Source organism: Rhopalosiphum padi, chromosome 4, assembly GCF_020882245.1.
Source record: "Rhopalosiphum padi isolate XX-2018 chromosome 4, ASM2088224v1, whole genome shotgun sequence".
NCBI classification, from domain to species: domain Eukaryota; kingdom Metazoa; phylum Arthropoda; class Insecta; order Hemiptera; family Aphididae; genus Rhopalosiphum; species Rhopalosiphum padi.
Window position 1 is genome coordinate 662,310 of NC_083600.1, and position 20,428 is coordinate 682,737.

General features: G+C 30.3%; 1 protein-coding gene across 1 annotated transcript in view; it reads left to right on the top strand.

The window, feature by feature from the left end:
• Window positions 1-20,428, top strand: part of LOC132930880 (putative Polycomb group protein ASXL3) — a 69,263-nt gene that overhangs the window by 22,050 nt on the left and 26,785 nt on the right. The gene's annotated exons all lie outside the window — the stretch shown is intronic.

Genomic DNA, 20,428 nt, shown 5'->3' on the forward strand with positions numbered 1-20,428 from the left:
AAACTATTTAAAGGGCCAAAAGTATACATTGTCCAGTTACTTTACCAAGTAATCAGAAAAATGTTTTGATAATAAAAAACTCAAAACATCTATCACAAAATAAGTTTTTGATTAAATTGAATATATTTTTTTATTGCAATTCAAGAACGAACAACCAGATTTAACCAAATTTAGTAAATATCAATAAACACATAATCATATTAAAAAAAAATTATTTTAGAATGATAGTCTGTCTCTTTTCAAAATAGTTTTTAATTGTATGAAATAATTAATACCATACCTATACTCAATGAATATCAGGTACATTTAAAACTTTATATCTATTATTATATAATAGAACGGTTAATTATACTTGTCCGCTTTTTATTATGAAAATAATATATTTTTCGAATTGTTGCCTGTTGACTAATTAAATGACTATAACTGTGTGCATCAGACTATTCAGACTACTTGTTTACGTAAAAACATAATTTTGTATTAATACTTAAATAATAATAATATGTACATTGAACGAGATTAAAATGTCGTTACAGAACTCAAGATGATATATTATCTGTTAATATGTGTGTGTGTTTATCATTATTACTTAGTATTTCAGGCGTAGGTAGGTACATTATAAACAATAACAACACTATAGGAGATAACGGCACACACGGAATTTAAACCGCAAACTGTTCGGCCATGTGTATCATCTAATAATATTAAAATAATAGTAGTACCTATAATATTTTAGTGAGTATCGACTGCGCCGCAGTAATGACGCGTGCCCGGAGATTCAAACCGATACCATAGCCACTACATCTGATTATAATAATAGTTTAATAATAATATAGGTATTCTATCGTATAGTATCGCGCGTATATACGCAATAATAATAATAATAAGTTATAATATTTATTTTGTATTTCATATTTTACTACTACGAGTACCTATAATAAACCCTACACGCGCTCGCGTTTAATAGTGATTTATAACGTGTACACTCGTATAAGACGATTATGACGATGGAGTACGCCAGACGGATACTAATTTTCGTTACAGGTATGTGTGCATTAACTTATTCAAAGATCAGTTTCGATAAAATAAAAAATAAAACTGTTCGTAAACTCAATATTATATATTAATTATATGTTTACAATTTATATATATATTGTTTATATACAATTTATATTAATAATAATACTTGAACGATGTCACTTATATTATATAGGCTTAGATAGTAGTTAATGCACATGTTGATATTCTTGTCACGCGTCACACAGTATTCGGTTAATGTCCTGACGTGTATAATATAACGACTTCAACGAAATGTTTATAAACTCGTATAATATAATATTAAATACTCAATAAAAAATATACGAGTAGTGTTATTACAGGTCTACACAGTGGTTTTGCTTTGGGGGGGGGCTAATTATTTGTTATATATAAGGTAGACTTATCTTATTAGGATCCCTTATAGGTTCGATTTGCTGAAACCGTGGATTTAACATTTTAAACTTTTGTAACAATCTTCATACAAATAATAATTTTTAATATTTGGTTAGGTACGTCTTGCGTAATTAGTTCACAGAATACTGAAATCATTTAAATACTCCTAAAATCCTAGGAGTGCTGCAGCTTGCTCAGCTCCTTCTTATAGGCACCATTGCATGTTTTACACAAATACGTAGTTCCAGAGTTGAAAATATATCGATATGTAATATTTAACGTAATCCAATAAAATATAGTATTAAAAATAATGTATTGATATATTATATCAATATATCAGAGGCGCGCGTCGTTGAAAAAAATAAACTGATTATGAAACTGCAACTATATAGATGAAGTTTATTACAATATCGCCATCTCTTGAATACTTAATATTTTACATGCCATTTAAGATTTATTTTATTATGTAGTTTTAATATTATATATTGTATAAATATTCATATTTATATAATATATACTAATTACCGCATGTATCTCATGTATTAATTTATGACTCTAATTATGTCAGGCCCTTTTACAGTTAATTATTGAAATTTTAATACCTAACTTTAATGCTTATACATGTGCACGTACCGCATGACACTGTTATTTATTATGTCTTATACTTGACGTTGTAGCATATACATTATAGATCTACTAAAATAGTATTACCATTTTAGCTAAAATTATCAGCTTTTTATACTATCTATACTTTTCACCTGTAAGACATAAGAAGACAGCAATATATTGGTGTATATATTTGGCCACATATAATATCTCTTTTTTTCCGAAGACCTTATTATTACTAAAAATATTTTCGAAGCCCCAAACATTAGGAATGTCAATTTTAAACTAAATAAATTATAAACCATGATGATTATTACAATAAAGCTTCTAAAATATTGATGAATGTGTCCACGGAGCCCCTACAGCACTATCATTAAGTCTTAGGACTCCATGAACTATGAAGTACAGTTTGAGAAACACTGACCTTGGTGATACAAAAAAAATTTGTAAACATTGTTGTAAAATTATTTAATTTCACCAACCGGCAACCACCACCATAATAGTTTAGTTTCATATTTTCATTCGTGGCATGATAACATTTGTAAAGTATTCTAAACAAAAATGTTTTAAAAATCTTAAAAGATATAAGTACTATAAGTCAATAAAAATATGTTAACAAATTTATTTCTACCGTTTAAATTATTATATAACGGAAACGAGTTGAACAATGGTGAATTTTTTTTAAAAGACACTTTAAACTATTAATAAAGACATTAAAATAGAAGTATTGAAATTGCAGCATCTTTAATTATTTATAAATATAAATACGGTGGTCAGTGAGTATTACTTATCTACTACGTGTTTGACCACAAATGTATCTCACCTATCGCCAATATACTGATTTTTATTACAATATGTATAGGTACTGCAATTTACGTTCACTTTAAAAATAAATTATGTTAAATGTTCTAAGAACTTGAAAAAATAATTATCATTAGAAGAATATCAGGTCTGAAAATAAAACACTATCGGTGATCATAATAATCATTGAAAAATACTTTATAATAAAAATAAAACGTTCAACTATATTTTTTCATTTTTTTGAGTTTGAATTTTTTTTTAATATCGTATTTATTTTTTTGGTATGATGTTATTCTACACAATGTTTTTAACTCGCCAGACGGCTACGCGATCGCGTTAGCATGAGTCATTAAAATATTATATCTGTATCGTATCTATATTGTAAACGAGGTATTATCTCGATTATTATAATGGTTTCGCGAGGTTTACGTGCGTCGTTGTAGAAAGTCGCCGTCGTATACCCATTACAGTTGAGGTTCGTTAAAATAATATTATGTGTATCGATCATCGTTTTGAACGCCGTCCAGGTGTACCTAGTAACAACAGATGGAAAAAACGTATTAAATTGATGAAATCGCGATGAACGCAATCCATTATTCCGCTGTATATTCTACCGTGATATATTATTGTACATAATAAATTAATGTATAGGTTCAGTAAGTACACTTGCCAAGGGGTGGGGGGCACATATAATAAGGCACTGTGTACTACAATATACGTGTGCGGGTATACGATCTGGTCCTTATTATATATGGACTTGCCTATATTATGCTTATATACGCGCAATAGGAGAAGTATTTAAACATTCTTGACCTGATTTAGCAGAGCGCGCAAACAAATAGGCGCGATCTCTATAGTGTATACCAGTGCGTACCTACATATTATATATTATATTATGTGTACTGACATAATGACGTGTGATATTACGATATAATATTATGATACATAGTGTATCATCGCTACCAGATTTTCGAATCTGACTAAATGTGTATAGATCTGTGTATGGCTATAAATATTATATGGATATGACAACACGTGTCGCGTGTTACACGACCAGATGGAGTGGATGTATATAGATAATTAATAAATAATTTTGCCACGGGGTTGAAATGTGTATTTAGAGTGCACCCACCGTGGTTACTGCGAATTATGGAACAAACGTAGTGCGTAGGTTATAATATAATACAGATGTATTATAGATGGCTCAGTAGCGTCGATCTATTATAGTCGAATTTCATGTTTTGCTGGAGAAAAAATTCTGACGTAAGATCTATCTAAATATATGTAACCAGCCATACTATTATTGTCAAATTATAATCATATAAAAATATCACCCACTGAATCCGTGACTTAAACTTCTGGAGAATTTACCACTGTTAGTGTATCGATATGCATTGGTTATCAGTTTTTCGAGCTTTTAAAATAAGTTATATGTGTGATATACCAGCGAAACGTCTCAGATACGTGTCGGTACGTAAATATACAAATTACATATTGATACGTATCAATTTTTTCTTTCATAAAATCAGGTTCGTCGTTTGGTTTATGTTGGCTTTACGAGTCATTTGAACAGATAAAAAGGCATTGTGATCTGTATTACAGAAATGCTAAGAGTGTCGAGAGAGGTCACCACTAGGAGAGAGCCCGAGTTGTGCGGTCAGTCCCGTTGGCGACTCCCAGGCATCAGGCCATAAGGTCAGGTCGGGTCGATCGAAGAGCGTTTTGAACATTGACTTAGCGAAATAATTATAATATTATAATATCATAATGTCTACAATATCATTTTTAGGCGTATGCGGATGGATGAGCTCTATATTTACATAAATACAATCTAATTAATAATAATAAAAACGCAATTGTGAAATTTTCGGCGCATGTGATAATAATATGTCCACATACGTATACGTTATTATACGGAACCGCTGCAGCGTGTCCCTCTCGTCCAGGGCGGCAGTTGGCATATATAAGAATATAAATATTATACGATGTTGTCGTGGGTGGTCCACGCGTTTCGTATATCGTATAAGTTTATACACACGCGTATAATATACACCCGCATTGACGTTGCAAAACACCATACGTATGCGAGACTTAAAAGGGGATAAAAAAATAAAAATAAAAAATAAAGTAACAACCGTGCCAGTTGGCCGTCGACACCGATGACCTCAAACTCGCGGCACGCACGCACGTCGGCAGGTCCAATAATATATATAATATCGTTGTTTATTGTGCATATACTGCATTGTATATAAATATATATAACATTATATTCATATTATGTATAAACTCCTTGTTGCCAACGAGTGCCCCAGACAACTCGTTCGCGGGATTAGGTGTGTGATGTATATAATATGTGTAAAGCGCGTGTTCGAAGTAAATGCGATACAAAAATCAATTATAATTTTTTAAATAATAATAAAGATTAAAGGTATATATAATATAATACTCCTCGAAAGGTCGTTGTCGCAAACAAAGAGAAACTCGGACGCTCAACGAATGAATATATACTATTTCATCTCACGCGTGGGAATATTATTATTACATATAATATAAATAATATATATATATGTATGATAGATTATATTATTATATATTTATTTACACTATATAATCTATAATCATTCCATATTATTACGTATTCGTAACACGTTTGGATATACAAGATGTTCATCGGTCTATAAGTAAATAATACATTTTTTTTTGCATTATTTTGATAGAAACGAGCATCTTATTTTAATATTAAATTGTTTGAAAAACACAATAAAATAAAATTTCTAATTTCTATAAATTTCATATTATTCTGAAAATGTCTGTTGTTTATCAAAATGAACTGTGTATTGAAAATCTAAATAATTCAATTAGCAGCTACCTATGTAAAACAGTGCTGTATTTACGAGTATACTTGAAAATTAATATCGAAATATCAAATTATTAATTTTTTTTATTTATTAGAAAATACACAGAAATGGCTGATAATTCGTACTTGCATCGAGTGAAGTATACGTTACAATGTTATTGTAACAGAAAAGCACGAGTGGCATATTAAAATAATATATAGCGCACCACTTATTGCTGTAGCTACGTATCGGATTGCGGCTACTACATGCACTGCTGACACCATACGTATATAATATAATATTTAATAGGAACACATTTATCATCTCGGACGAGGTTCGATGTATTATATCGATGAAACTCTCCTCGGGCCTCGCAAGTCTAGTGTCATAATAATTTTTTATAATATATATGCTGTGCGTAATACGAGTGAGACGGCTATGGGTGCTTACTACCCAGGTAAATTGCTATCAATATATGTTAACGCTATTTTTCTGACAACTTGGTCAAAACATCGTAATTTTCGAAAGGAAAATAAACTATAATTTATGCATTATATACGATTATGTATATACCTATATTATTGCCGTTTACCGTTTAAATATTTCAACCCGATCGCGTCATTAAAATCACGAGATTTCGTGTAGGTACACAATGATACGCTTTCTTTTCACTGCATATCACCATCTCGATTTACCTTTTTTTCCTTCACGTCGAACTTCACCTCACGAAAAACGATTAACTGTCGCATTACGAAACTACGAAAGTGCTTCAACATTCCAATATTTTTTATAATTTCTTTACGATATGGCTTCTGTGTTTATAATGTATTTTACTTTAAAATAAAACCCAAAATTGTTCCGACGGATTTTGAATACATATTTTGTTTTATTTTTATTTATAAAATCACGATTAATGACATTATTCTTGTATATTTTAATGGCCTTATCTCAACTGGACTCAAATAAAACCATTACGTCTATTATAGGCTTTCATCAAATGCCCTATGTTGTATCACTTATCAGTGCACATATGACATATATATATTTAAAACGTGTATCTATACTTTAAAACTGTATACTAGGTTAGTCACTTTGGTGCAAATCTCTTCTCATCGGATAAAGGTCATTATAAGTCAACGACGAATTCACCGCATTGTGATTCGCACTTTAGTATATTATAATATCCTTACATTATATAATAATATCATTATAATATATTTATTACACATATGCATTGAATTTTAACAATGAAATAATTTATCCTAATCCAATCTGCTGCAGCGACAGTTGTTGTAATTTATTGGACGAAGGTCAATAAGTCCCCGAAAGAATTTTCATTAGGCGCTGGTTCAGACAATATGTTGTTACTTGTTATTAGTATTACATTGTGTTATAATAATTATGTGAAATGTATAATCGCCGTAGAAAACTAAATAATAATAATTATAATATAATAAAATTTATATAAAGTTTTATAGATAATACATATATTATTAAATATTATACTCACTAAGTAACTGAAAAATTGTATTTTTTTTTTACGATGATTATATTTTTTTAAAGCTTACGGCACCCACACAGTAATAAATGTTACTTTGATACCTTGTGATCTCCTTCAAATAGTCCACTGAATTTCATCGAATTGAAATTCCCGTAGTTATATGATTTTGTCAATTTACCTTAAATTTGAACACATATTACACATTAATTTCACAATATGAACCTATTATATGCTTATGAGTACATTATGGCTATCGTACAAAGATTTACATATATACTCATAATTTCAGTTTACAACTTTTTATTTTTCTAATTTAAAATTTGTTCATCTGTACAAATATTACAATAAACAAAAATATAAATTAGCTATGGCTATGGCTACACATTTGTAAACGATTAAGGTGAAGGCTCATCTAGTGATTAAACTTCGTGACATAAGAGTAAGAATGATTAGTCAATCAGTAGATCACGACATAGAGTTCGTCTTAGATGACTCCTGCGTGGGGTCACCAGAAATAATGATGGGCCATGGGGGTGAGTAGTTCTGAGTCAGGGGGTTTCAGTGGTTGTGGAGTTTAGATTGTAGGCAATATTTAAACTCAAAGTCAATACGACGGAGAAAAATATTAATTATATGTATACTTAGTTAAAATGAAGTTAATTCAGTTTTTTTTTATAACCATATGAATCAAAACATATAAGTTAATTAGAAAATGTAATAACTAATTAGTTAATAGCCACCTTTGAGTTTTGACCTTTGTAAATATATATTATGTGCGTTATTTATGTAACGTTTATTATTTTAGTTTTAGCCGTCTCCCAGGAAAAATATATCATATTTAATTTTGTACACATCATGCTATATGATATATATCAGTTACGCGTCTTTATTTTGTTTGTTTGTTTTTTTTTGTTTCAATTTCTGTTTTATAACATATGACTCATGACCGCCCACCACTCGCAACCAACATATGTCGCCGACTGGCAATTCGCTGCAGTTTTTTTCCCCAAGTGGAACCAATAGCAGTTAATTTGTTCTCGCGACAAGAATATAATAACATAATGACATTGGAGTTGCTTTTATAACAATAGGCTATTGCGGTTTTTATGCAAGTTAGAATTCGTGGGAGATGGGAGGGGGACGTTAAGCTGGAAAAATAACATAACATTATGAGCATATTATATTATAATATTATATACGCGCCGCGGTATTTACGCATTTTTAAATACGACTCAGACCTTATACATTATAATAGGTAGTTAAAACCGTATAGTTGCACATCGTAATAGGACCTTCAAATTTCCATTATTCTGCCGCAGTGTACATATACGGCACGAATGGGTTAGAAATGAATACTTTTGATCCGCTGGACAGTATTTAATTCTTCTATGATAGGCGATGGTACGTTATTTATTAGTGTAATCAAATAAGCGTATATATAGTGATGTATAGTATGTTCGGTAAATACCCATAATCTACAGAAACAGTTCTTACAGTTCTGTACGAACTTACATTTTTAAAATTTGCAGTGAATACGTAAATCATAAATTTTCAAAATATATCGGTACTTAAAAATAATTGTATCTACTAAAAAGTTAAAATCGTATTTAAAAAAAAAAAAAATATTATTATTAGGTATTTATTTATTTAAAAAAAATTGTATTTCCGTATTACAAAATAATATATTTAATTACAATGATTTTGCTTATTGAAATTTTTTTTGAAAAATTACTGAAAACACCTAACATTAAATTTATGTAAACCTAAGTCCTCGAAAGAGTTTAGTAGACTACAAATAAGTATAATGATATTATAATGCAGGTTTTAGAACAGACGCATACGTATACAGTTGTATACTATTAAATACCTAAAGAGCCGTGTACTCGTATTTAATTTATAATGTAATAATTAATAATAATAATAATACATATTATATCAAACACATGTCAATGCTATACCTATAAACGCTAATATACCTACTATAATTATTTACATATTTATATACAAAATATATTCAAACATTTTAATAGTTAAACATTAAAGATCAACAATAGATGTAATTGTATGATTTATTTATTAATGATGAAATAAATAATACATATTTTGTGTACACGCAGTATTTGATAAATTATGTTTAAGAAGTACCTATAATAATTGTGTTAGATATAGTATTATTACTTGGAGTTAAGCTGCAGTTACTTCAACGTATTTAAAGTTTAATTCGTGTACTTGTATTATAGCCATAACTTATGACTTATGAAGTATTAAGTAGCATTTTTCTAAAAAATATTAAACACTGTTAATTAATTTGATAAATTTAGAAAATATTATAGGTAGATATATTTTAAGACTTTTAATGAATCATGATAAGATTAATTGTTCTATTATGCAATTAGTTAAATTCTTTAGGCTTAAGATAAATAGTCATTGCTCATTAATTATCCCTTATCATCGTCATAGTAAAAATCATAAAATCAATATTAATAATACCAACTAGCCAAATAGGCAATGTTCTAACACTTCTAATTAATAATAATATTATTATATATTTATATTATCATACACTATGCATAACACATCAAGGTAACTGGGAATGGACGATAGGTGATGATAAAATAAGTTTTATTAACTATAATTTAAACATTCGACAGCAATTTTTAATTTGCGCTACGCCTACGCCTTACTGTAAAACAATAAAATCTCTATTTAGTCTATTTGTGGTTTAAATATGTCAATACCTGAAAAACCTCATATACGCTTAAAGCTAAACTTCTTCCATACAACTGGCCTGGGATAGCTGGAATAATTTATAATAATTAAGAGCGACAAAGTGTTATTTTTTTCAAATAAGAGTCTTTTACCATATTTATTGTAGTATATTGATGTTCTAGATGTTGTCTTTAAGATGGCATAATAACTGTAACTTTAGATCTATATTAATAAATCAAGAACTCATTCTACAATTAAAAATCGAGTAGGTAATACACCCTTCGTAAGAAAAATTTCATAAGAAACCTAGAATTATATATTGTAGTTAAAATATTTTACATTTTTATAGTTTTATATACGATTGCCCTCTTGTACAATATAAGATTTATAAAAAGTCAAATACTTGATTTCTCGAAATATAGAACGCCTACGTATTGTCGTAAACTGTACACCACCTACTACCTACACAAATCCAATCTGAGCCCGTTGTGTTGCTTTCGGTGCCGGAGCGAACGAAATCCTTTCGTTTTCCACGCTCTTGGTCGTTGCTATATACGAAACTATGTCCAGCATCGACGATGACGGTGCTGGTAGCAATTGCTTTTAGGTATCGTGATAGGGGATCGTTGCGATTGCACAACGTGCAATGACTGCAATATAAATGCAACAATGGCGTATATGGGGTTCTGCTGCAATAGGTTGTATGACTTATGTTGTATAGTTGTGTTGTCTCCCGAATACGCGCGCGCGCGTATGTGATTTATAATAATAATATTATATTATATATTGTAGGTATATAATATTATGTCGGTCGTCGGTCGACTTGTTGTCCTATAAATAGAAGTCGAAACTCAATATTATCATAACGTCCGTCCGTTGGGTTTTGTTTGCGACATCAAGCCTGTGGAGCGTGTAATGTGTGAAATGTGAATATCAGCTATTCCTACAAGACCATATCTATAATATATTATTATGGAGTCCAAGGCTGGGCATAAACGAATAAATAATTTTTAAAAATCCCATTGGTTTAAACTATTATAGCCAAGTTACTTTTAAATTTTTTATTCACCCAAATTATTATTCATTTTAAATCACATAAAGTTGTATTAAAAACTTTTAATTAATTTTACCTTTTTTACTAAAAATTATTTAGCGGGGATTTTTTCTAAATTGATTCAAAATCTAAATTCAAACGAGTAGTTTTTAAGTTATTTAACATTTTATCGGATAATAGAATCATGATGTTAGGTTTGGAAAATATGGGAGTTATGGAGATTGGTGACTTGAACAATTTAGTAATTAATATTAATCTATTGACATTTATAATTTATATAAAAATGGTCCAAGTACATAAAATAATAATATAATGGAATAATAGAAGAAAAACTATTCAGTTTAATTTTTAATTAAGCACATAAAAAAAAAAAAAATTCTTTAAATATTATATACTTAAACGGAGAATTCTCATTTGTAAACAGAAGTTTGTATCACCATAAAGCACTCTTTAAATAGTAAAAAAAATTAAAGAAAAATATGATCTTGAAATATATTAAAAAATTCCAAAAAAAAATTAGAATTTGAATAAATTTATTATTAAATGAAAATACGGGTGTGAGCATATGCTTGGCGAATCACCTTTGGTATTACATAGCATATGAATAAGTTATATATTTCTACGAATAGCAGTATATATGTTGGCTATGTAGTGATCACGAGTGGCTAGAAAAAAATGAAAATAAATCGTTCGTCATTACCACGCGAGGCATGACGTATAATGGCCGATGATCAGCAGTGGGCATTGATCGATAAATCGTTACTAAAATAACAATAACGCAATATAAAAAAAAGAGAAAGAAATTAAATCGAAGTAAATTGCTTAGGACGCAGTGCCGCCCGCGCGTCGTGGGATCTATATGCACTGATTTTTATCTCAATTTTATGTGGGATTAAAAAGAGCTAATAAAACATATCGTCAGACGCCAATTTATAGCTCTACGTTTAAAGACATTATTATTTAAAAAAAGAAATATATATTATATTGAAAAAAAATCAGAGACAAATTATTCCAGTCGTATTTATCGTGATGAAAACTGGTTGTGTCCACGCGCATTTATTCAAATCAGTCTGGCGATAATGTCGCGCTGTGACATCGCCCGAAATTCTCGCGGAATATGTACCGCGCCTTAAGAGACGCTTAAATAGATGTATATATTATTATAGTACATGCTAGTTATAAATGGACGACCGGAGACAGCAAATTATCTACAATAATTTCCAACAGAAAGTAAGAAATTTTTAAACCGTGCATCCGCTCAGCAGGGTTAGTAGGTATATGCATAAAATAGTCACTATATTAGGAATTGTAATAAAAATTACGTCAAAAACTATAAGTTTCTCCAAATCGAAAACGCATACAACTACTTATACCTTTATAATAATATAATAAATTATATTATATTATTAAGGGTGTCGGAGCCTGCAGTTTAGGTAAGAGACAAATATTTAGGCAATTTCCAGTTACGTTTTAAAACATCTATAAAACAAATAAACAGAAAAAACAATTATGCTTTGTAGAAAATTCGGAATTTAATCATTTTTTTTTTTTTATTTGAGATGAAAAAAATATTCCGGTTGCATCGGTCTCAGATTTTTAAATAACAACAAAAATACCAAAATTTGATTATATTATGACAAAACGAGTGAGTTTTTACTGTGAAGTAATTTTTTGTACTAAAACATGTCCGCTCTGACTGCACCCTTAATCGAAGGATATACATTTAACACGTCCAATTGTTCGTTCAATCGATTTTCACTGAAAATAAAACTAAACCTATTCGAAAAGAATATTTTATGCAAATAAATAAATTCATGGAGCTATTAGAGATACGTGTCCAAAATCATTACACCCACGCAATCACTATACTGCTATATAATAATATATGCTTTGTGCGTTTAATGCTTTGTACTATATACGCTACTGTAGACTGCGACAGTAGTACATATAATTGAAATGAACAAGTGCGGTAGTATCTAAACCGGAGTACTGGGAAACTGAAATCTCGATCGAATTGCGACAGCTTATATTGAATATAGTCATTAGTCATTACCGATGCTGCACTGCCCGCATCACATCCAAGTTGCGTTTTATCACCGCGACTATATAATTATAATTTATATGACTATGACGAACCCATTCATTTTTAACTATTTATTAATCGTATAATTATAATTATTATACATCGCGTGTCTCTTGCAAAGTTAATTATTGGTTTCGATCGCTTTTTTTTTTTTATACGAAAAACAAAAATCATATATATAGGTGCTGTATTTAATTAACTCAAATAGGGGTGGCTTGGAGCCTCTACTAGTCCCTGGACTTAGTACTAAAAATTTCTGTGAATTTCCCCCAATTCAAAATCTAATACTCATTAACAGGTACTAAGCATAAATAATTTTTATAAAATATTTTATGGAGGGGACTTATTCAGTCTTCAGTTTCTTAAAGAAATGTGCAACGCTAATAACTCTACTTAGACATAATATTGTATAAATATGTAAAATATATAACAATCGCTATAGAAATATATGATAATATAATGCTGATCATTATAATATAGTCTCAGGCGTGCACAGAGTTAGCTGTTTTAATATTCTGTTTTAATAAAAATATCTAATATACGTATTACCGCACCACGCAATTCGGGCGCGCCGAAATAATTAACGTCTCCTATATTATATTTTATTATTAGACACGTATATATAATATTATAAATTATAATATCGAGTGATGCGCCCGCCATTATTTATGTCCACAGGCAGTGGCGTAATCAAGGGGGGGCCATGCCCCCCCCCCATCGGCTGTATCAATACTTAATATAAAAATGAACTGTTATTGTTAATTGTTGATTATGTTTTTTTTAGTATTTTAGGTTTCCCCCCCCACTATTTTAAAATCCTGGCTACGCTACTGACTGTCCACAGGTGTGTTTATGACACCATCATCGACGGTATAATACGTATAATGTAATTGACCGTTTCCACCCGCGCGGTACATTATTTTATTATTACATATACGATATACATATATATTTACGATATAGCGCGCTTAAACATTTTACATTGCCGGCGCGAACGGGTGGGAAAAATATTTTTAAACTTCGCATTCGTACACACACACACATACACAAAGACACAAACACATACATATATTTTTTCTTTTATTTTTCCACTATGTGTATACTTCGCAGTCATTCTCTTTTTCTTGTCCGTATATTGTTTATATATATGTGTATGATTGTGTCCGCCACCGCCGCAGGATTGAAATTGACAAACGTTGAACCCGTTCGGCCGTATAATAGCGCAGCATCACTCCCTCTTCCCGGTTAATACGCCGCCGACGCCGACGCCGGTGCAAACCGAATCGTGTCTGCAGTTCTAAACGCAGTTTCAGTATCGGTACCGGCGGCTCCGCATCCGCGATTCTATTACGAATATTATAACGCGACTGTCCATGTAGGTTTAAAGTCCGCCTCGTCGTGTATGAAACGTGCGAAAAAAAAACGCAGAGAATAAAATACGATTTCATCCATAGTCATAATATTATTATTGCACATTAATAGTGTACTTGGATATTTGTTCTTTCTTTCTAAATTTTTTTTCGTCGTTGAATATTTACACACATGTAATAATATTATATTTAAATATTATTCATAATACCTAGACACTGCAGCACCGCTGCAGCAGTTAAATGTGAATATGAAAAGTTTCGTGTTTATCGACCAGGTAATATATATAAATATATTATTATTTTACATTTTATAGAATATTTACGCATATTATATAGTATATATTTTGTTTATTTTTACAAAATATATTAACAGTGTATAAAATATTATAATATTGTCGGAAGTCATAACAATATAATATATAAACATGCTGCAAATATATATTACGAGTACCTACGTCTTCTTAGTTCTTTACTCACCGCCACGTTATGATGATAACATATTATATAATAAATATGTTACATATTAAATCTCTATACCTCTATACGTATATATGTATAGCAACGCGATCTCCCTTGTTTTCTTTGGTTGGCGCAAATGTTGTACGAGCGTATCTTCTCGTGGAGTGAAAGCTGCAGCACATTATGGAACATTGATTCTTTTGTTGGTCGTGTACGTATATAATATATGGCCGATAATGGGCAACAAGCGGACAAAAGAAACGCAATATTAATGTGTGCAGTGTGTATGTGCAGTGTGTGTGTGTATGTTTTAGGGAGATAATATCTATATTTCTTATCAAACAATTGAGCGTAATGAAAAGTCCGTTGAATTTGGGTTAATAATAAAAAAAAATTTCGACCGATGTGAAACAATAGGAAACCTTGGACAGTATCTTATAACGTTATCATTGTGTTATAACATGGTGTGCACCGCCGTAAAAGTTTCTGACATTTCACACAATTTTCTTGCGTAACTGAAATTAGCTTCTAGCTAAAATCCTGTATTATAAGGTGCAACCACGGTTTTCTCGTGTCCGTCTTGCATGTCATCAGTCGATAGGCAATAACACAAACGAGAACTAACACACTATTAAGTTCAAGCTAAATATAATAACATGGTGTTGCAGAGGAACACTATTGTGCGTATAGTATTGAAACGATGAATATAAATTAAAAATATTGTTTCACATAAAATGATGTTATCATTTTAAAAATTTGAAGTTGCTCGGCCGTTGAAGATACAAAGAATACGATGACGAGCATCTGAACCGGTCCGTTTATAGATAGATGTAACTCGAAATCGCATGACGTTAGGTAGGAGTGGGCGGAAAAAAGGAAACATTTGTCTGCAACCAATTGCTTTTAGTGACCATCCAAGTTTGTAGATACTTGTATTATTTTCTTTTGCATTTAGAGTATACTGTCATATAATTGACATATGTCTGAAAAAGCATAATATATAAATATATTGCATCGTATAATATATGTATACCTATGACTAGGCTGCACAGTGCACACACACTCGCGTGCTGCATACGGAATCAGTGCCCGTTATAATGTTTAATAATATAGTCTGCCGCATTTTATCCATAAACGGCATGTTGTTTGAAGGGGAAAAATACCATTCGGGAAACATTGGGGGATTGTCGGTGTTGTGATGGCGACAACAGTATGGTGTGTACGTACTTATATACCACTATATATAAACATACATATACATATCTAGACCAACAGATTTTTATGACACGAAAATAGCAACGTGGGATGGGCACATGGCCCACGTGTAGGGTTACGTCGTATGGGTGCACCGGAAATATTATTACCACTTGAATTTTTTTTCAGGGTGTGTATAATATGTATTTATAAGATTTATATTAATAAAACGTTTTAATAAAAAAAAAGATATACATTTAATATACATTATTATATATATAAAAACATTATACTTATATTGTAGATAAAAAAACCCTTGTATATTTCGAGATCTCGCATGTTTTCTGACGCTAAAACATTGAATTCAGAAATACAGCTGCTGCAGTGTTTATATAGGCGTGCAATATATTATGTTTATAAACGTTTTATTGTGTGCACGTGTTATCCTATACGAACGCATACGCTGTAGATTGTAAACTAACTTTATAGGTAAATGGAAATTTTTCAAAAAATATTACACGACGTGGGTCGAATAAATTGGCGTTTAATGAATATTTATAACCGCAATATAGTACATGGGATGACAAAAAAAAAAACCGCACGAGCTTGATCGTCGAAACACTGTACAACGACGGCAGAAAACGAGTATATAGGGAGCCCCGCGCACCGCAACTTGCGTATTCCGAGGTTTCGCTCACACTACGTCGCAAAATTGCAATCACACATGTCTTTCCCTTGTTATAATAGTTGCACTTCAGCACTTGATAAATATATATATATGATTGAATCCGGTTTTTGGATCCTCGGCCTTAAATGGTCATTTACTCCGGATGATTGTAATAATTGGATATTATAAACATTCTTCGGTAAACATGAGTTTTTCATTTGACATTGTCGGAACAGGCAACGGAAAATATGTTTAAAGTTCGTACAAAGTTGCGAAACTTTGCAGTGCGCGTACCACAATTATTGTATTGGTACAATAGTGTTTCTTGTAGTGGCGTGGCGATAGGCTAATTGAGTATCGGCCGCTTCTGAGTTTATTTTAAGATTATTGGTGGGAAAGTGAGAAGGGTAATGACCAACGGATAATAATTTAGCATTTTAATACGATAGGTGGTTGAAAATACGACTTCATAGTATACTAATTACTAGTACATAAGTAATATTATAGATACCTATAATGATTCGGGCTCAAATGTACGAGTATCTCGTGTCTGTCAGATGCGCGTGCGAGGAATATAGACAAACAACCCCTACATTCATGTGCTATAATAATATGGGTAATTCGTGTACCTATAATAATAATTAGTATGTTACTGCAGTATGGTGCAGCTGGATAACGGAGTGCGACGTCAACGGTTGTTCATGTGTATTTTTAGATGGTTTATTTCAGGAAACTAAAGTACCTACACGGAACAGAATCCAGGGCCGTGTGTGTTGTGTATATATTATGGCTATATGTGTACATAATATAATATATTATTAAATATTATTTACTATAGAATACATTTTTTGGGAAAAACAACTCTATACGTACCCTTGTTTTTTGGTTTATTATAGTCAATAAGAAATATAATTGGTGATTTTTTTAATTGATTATTCATAAATCATAATATTATTATGTTATTTAGTATTTTAGAGATTTGTTGCCGTAAATTCATAACAATAATAATACAAACCAGTGATTATTTATTAATAAATAAGAAACCAATAATAATTAATTATTCACAATTTCTAACGCCGAACACATGAAATAGTCTATTACATTTATAATTTGCTAAGAATATGATATAATCTCAAATTTAATTCATATGGATACTTGTGTTTGAAAACCGTTTGTGTTATTAATGTTTTTTTTTTCGAAAATTAACAACAATTAGATGTAAAATAATAGTTGCCAATGTCTACAAACTTCTCTTGTAGGTCGTATCACGTCGGCGACTTACCTTTCATTACGTATATGGATGTGGAATTTCTAACGATACATGTTACCTATATACATATGTGCGCATACTTAGTACTTGCATATATAATATGTCAAACCTGGCGGAAGTATATTGTACATAAAGAAAACAAATCACGACGTTATATTATAATAATATTACTTACTTATCGAAGTATATAATATATATGTACCTATATTGTATTACACTATTACTATTACTATTATATATACCTAGCTAGTTATCTTGTGTGTGCGAGGTGCGACAATATTCATACTACGTTTTGACTACAATACTTGCCTGCCATTGCCATAGCTATATTTTTATTGTACCTATACATATAAATTTGAATATCGACCAAATCAAATTAATGTAATTCGTATATTTGTGGGCAATTATTATTGTATCTAATAAAATATGCTTTATCTTCTGTTAAAACGAAATGTATTTATTAATGTCTAAAATGCCTTACCTGTAATAATAATAATATGATTTTTTTTTTTTATTTATTTGATTATCGCACTTACTGTACCCACTTCATCGGAGATGTGTATTATTCTACAGGCATTAACACCTATATATATAATACATTTATAGTGGTACCGTTCTAACTATTTAGCTTTGAGTTATGTATTAAATCGGACATATCTATATTCTATATATTTACGCATTAGTCACAATTTCCAAACGTTTTCGTCTGTAGTGAACAGTCAATTGTGTGAACAAAACTTTGTCAAACACATATATCTATGATAATATAATAAATTGTACTCGTATTGTACTAGAACAGTAGAACGCTGCGGGTACGTAAGCTGCAAATTAGCAATATTTATTTAGAATATAATAATTTTTACCGATAAGTAAGATGTGTGGTATCATAATAAATAAATGTGCACATTTGCATTGATATTTATTGTATTATATTCATACTATTTAATTAATTAATGTTATATAAATAATATCGGAATTACACAAAACCAATAGCTTTAAAAAAAAAATCATTACCAAATAACAATAAAAAGTCCTTTAACGTTGTTCATAGTATGTTGTCAAAAAACGTGAATCAAATTGGAAAATACGATTTTATCGTAATTGAATTTTGTTTTCGTAATCGAATAATCTTTTCGAACAATATTCTTGTACATGACAAAAATGTATTTTGTGATCTTAACAATGAATCATAAACACTAACCTCATACCTAGTTTATCAATCGTTCAATGCAATATTAATTTCATACCTAACTAGTAACTATTGACAAAATACATTTTGTAATTGAAATAATGTTTTTTTCAACTGTGTTATTTATCACCATACATAGTTCGTACCTGTGTAATAAAAATATTCATGAAAACGGTTTCAATGGAATTCAATCCAATATTGTGATTGGATTTGTAAAACCTAACTGTTGCAATAATACAAAATACGATGTGAAATATCTATATGTATTCATATATATACCATATAATTATTATATTATTCCTAAATTATACTGTTCGAGAATAATGCCAATCGTTATTATAAGTTAGTATACCATTTATGATTATTGAAACATATAATATTCAAATATTTTTAGTTTATCGACTTACGGATTTGCATGTTATTATTATTACACGTGTATACAAGATGCTAATACTCCGAGTTTAAGATATTTACTTAAATATAATAACAATAATAATAATAATAATATTAACAACCAGTTATATAGTTAGCCGTTATGAATTAAAATCGCTGACTAATAATAATAATTAATAATTACTGATGCATATTCTATTAATTTCTGACATATCTCTTGTTCTCCAGACTCAAGTCGAAAGTTCATAAATGTTTGTCATACTCATATATTATTATGATATATATATTATATGCATTATATATAGACGTGAATCTTATTATTAATTGCAGTGTGTAATGTGCTCTTAATAACCCGACGAAACGGTTTTGTAAAACCGCTTTTTGTTGCAGGTCGGTTGCGGAATCCGTCCACTTACCTTATCATCCACCCCCCTCTTATACACACATAACACACACTTTCAACCGTATACCTATTGGTAAACACGCTACTGCGCCTGTAACGTTCCGTAGATTTGATTTATCGGTGTACCACGTCCGATTAATAAAATATATACTAATACATAATACTTTATATATTAATATTATCATCATCAATATACGTAATACAATGTGTTGGAAAAAAAAGCATGGACTTATTTTTAATTAACATTTTTTAAACATTTTTTTTTACCTTCATCGGGTGCGTGTCAAAAATTGTGCTACCAATATAATATAATAGTCATAAAATATGCATTCCGTGTTTAGACGAGACGGTCATATGGCGATTGCGCCTCGACATTAAAAAATAAATTAAACGGTTATAACGACTCTGTAATAAAACGAGCGTTTATTCATCGTTCGAAAAACAAAATCGATGATGCCGCCGAG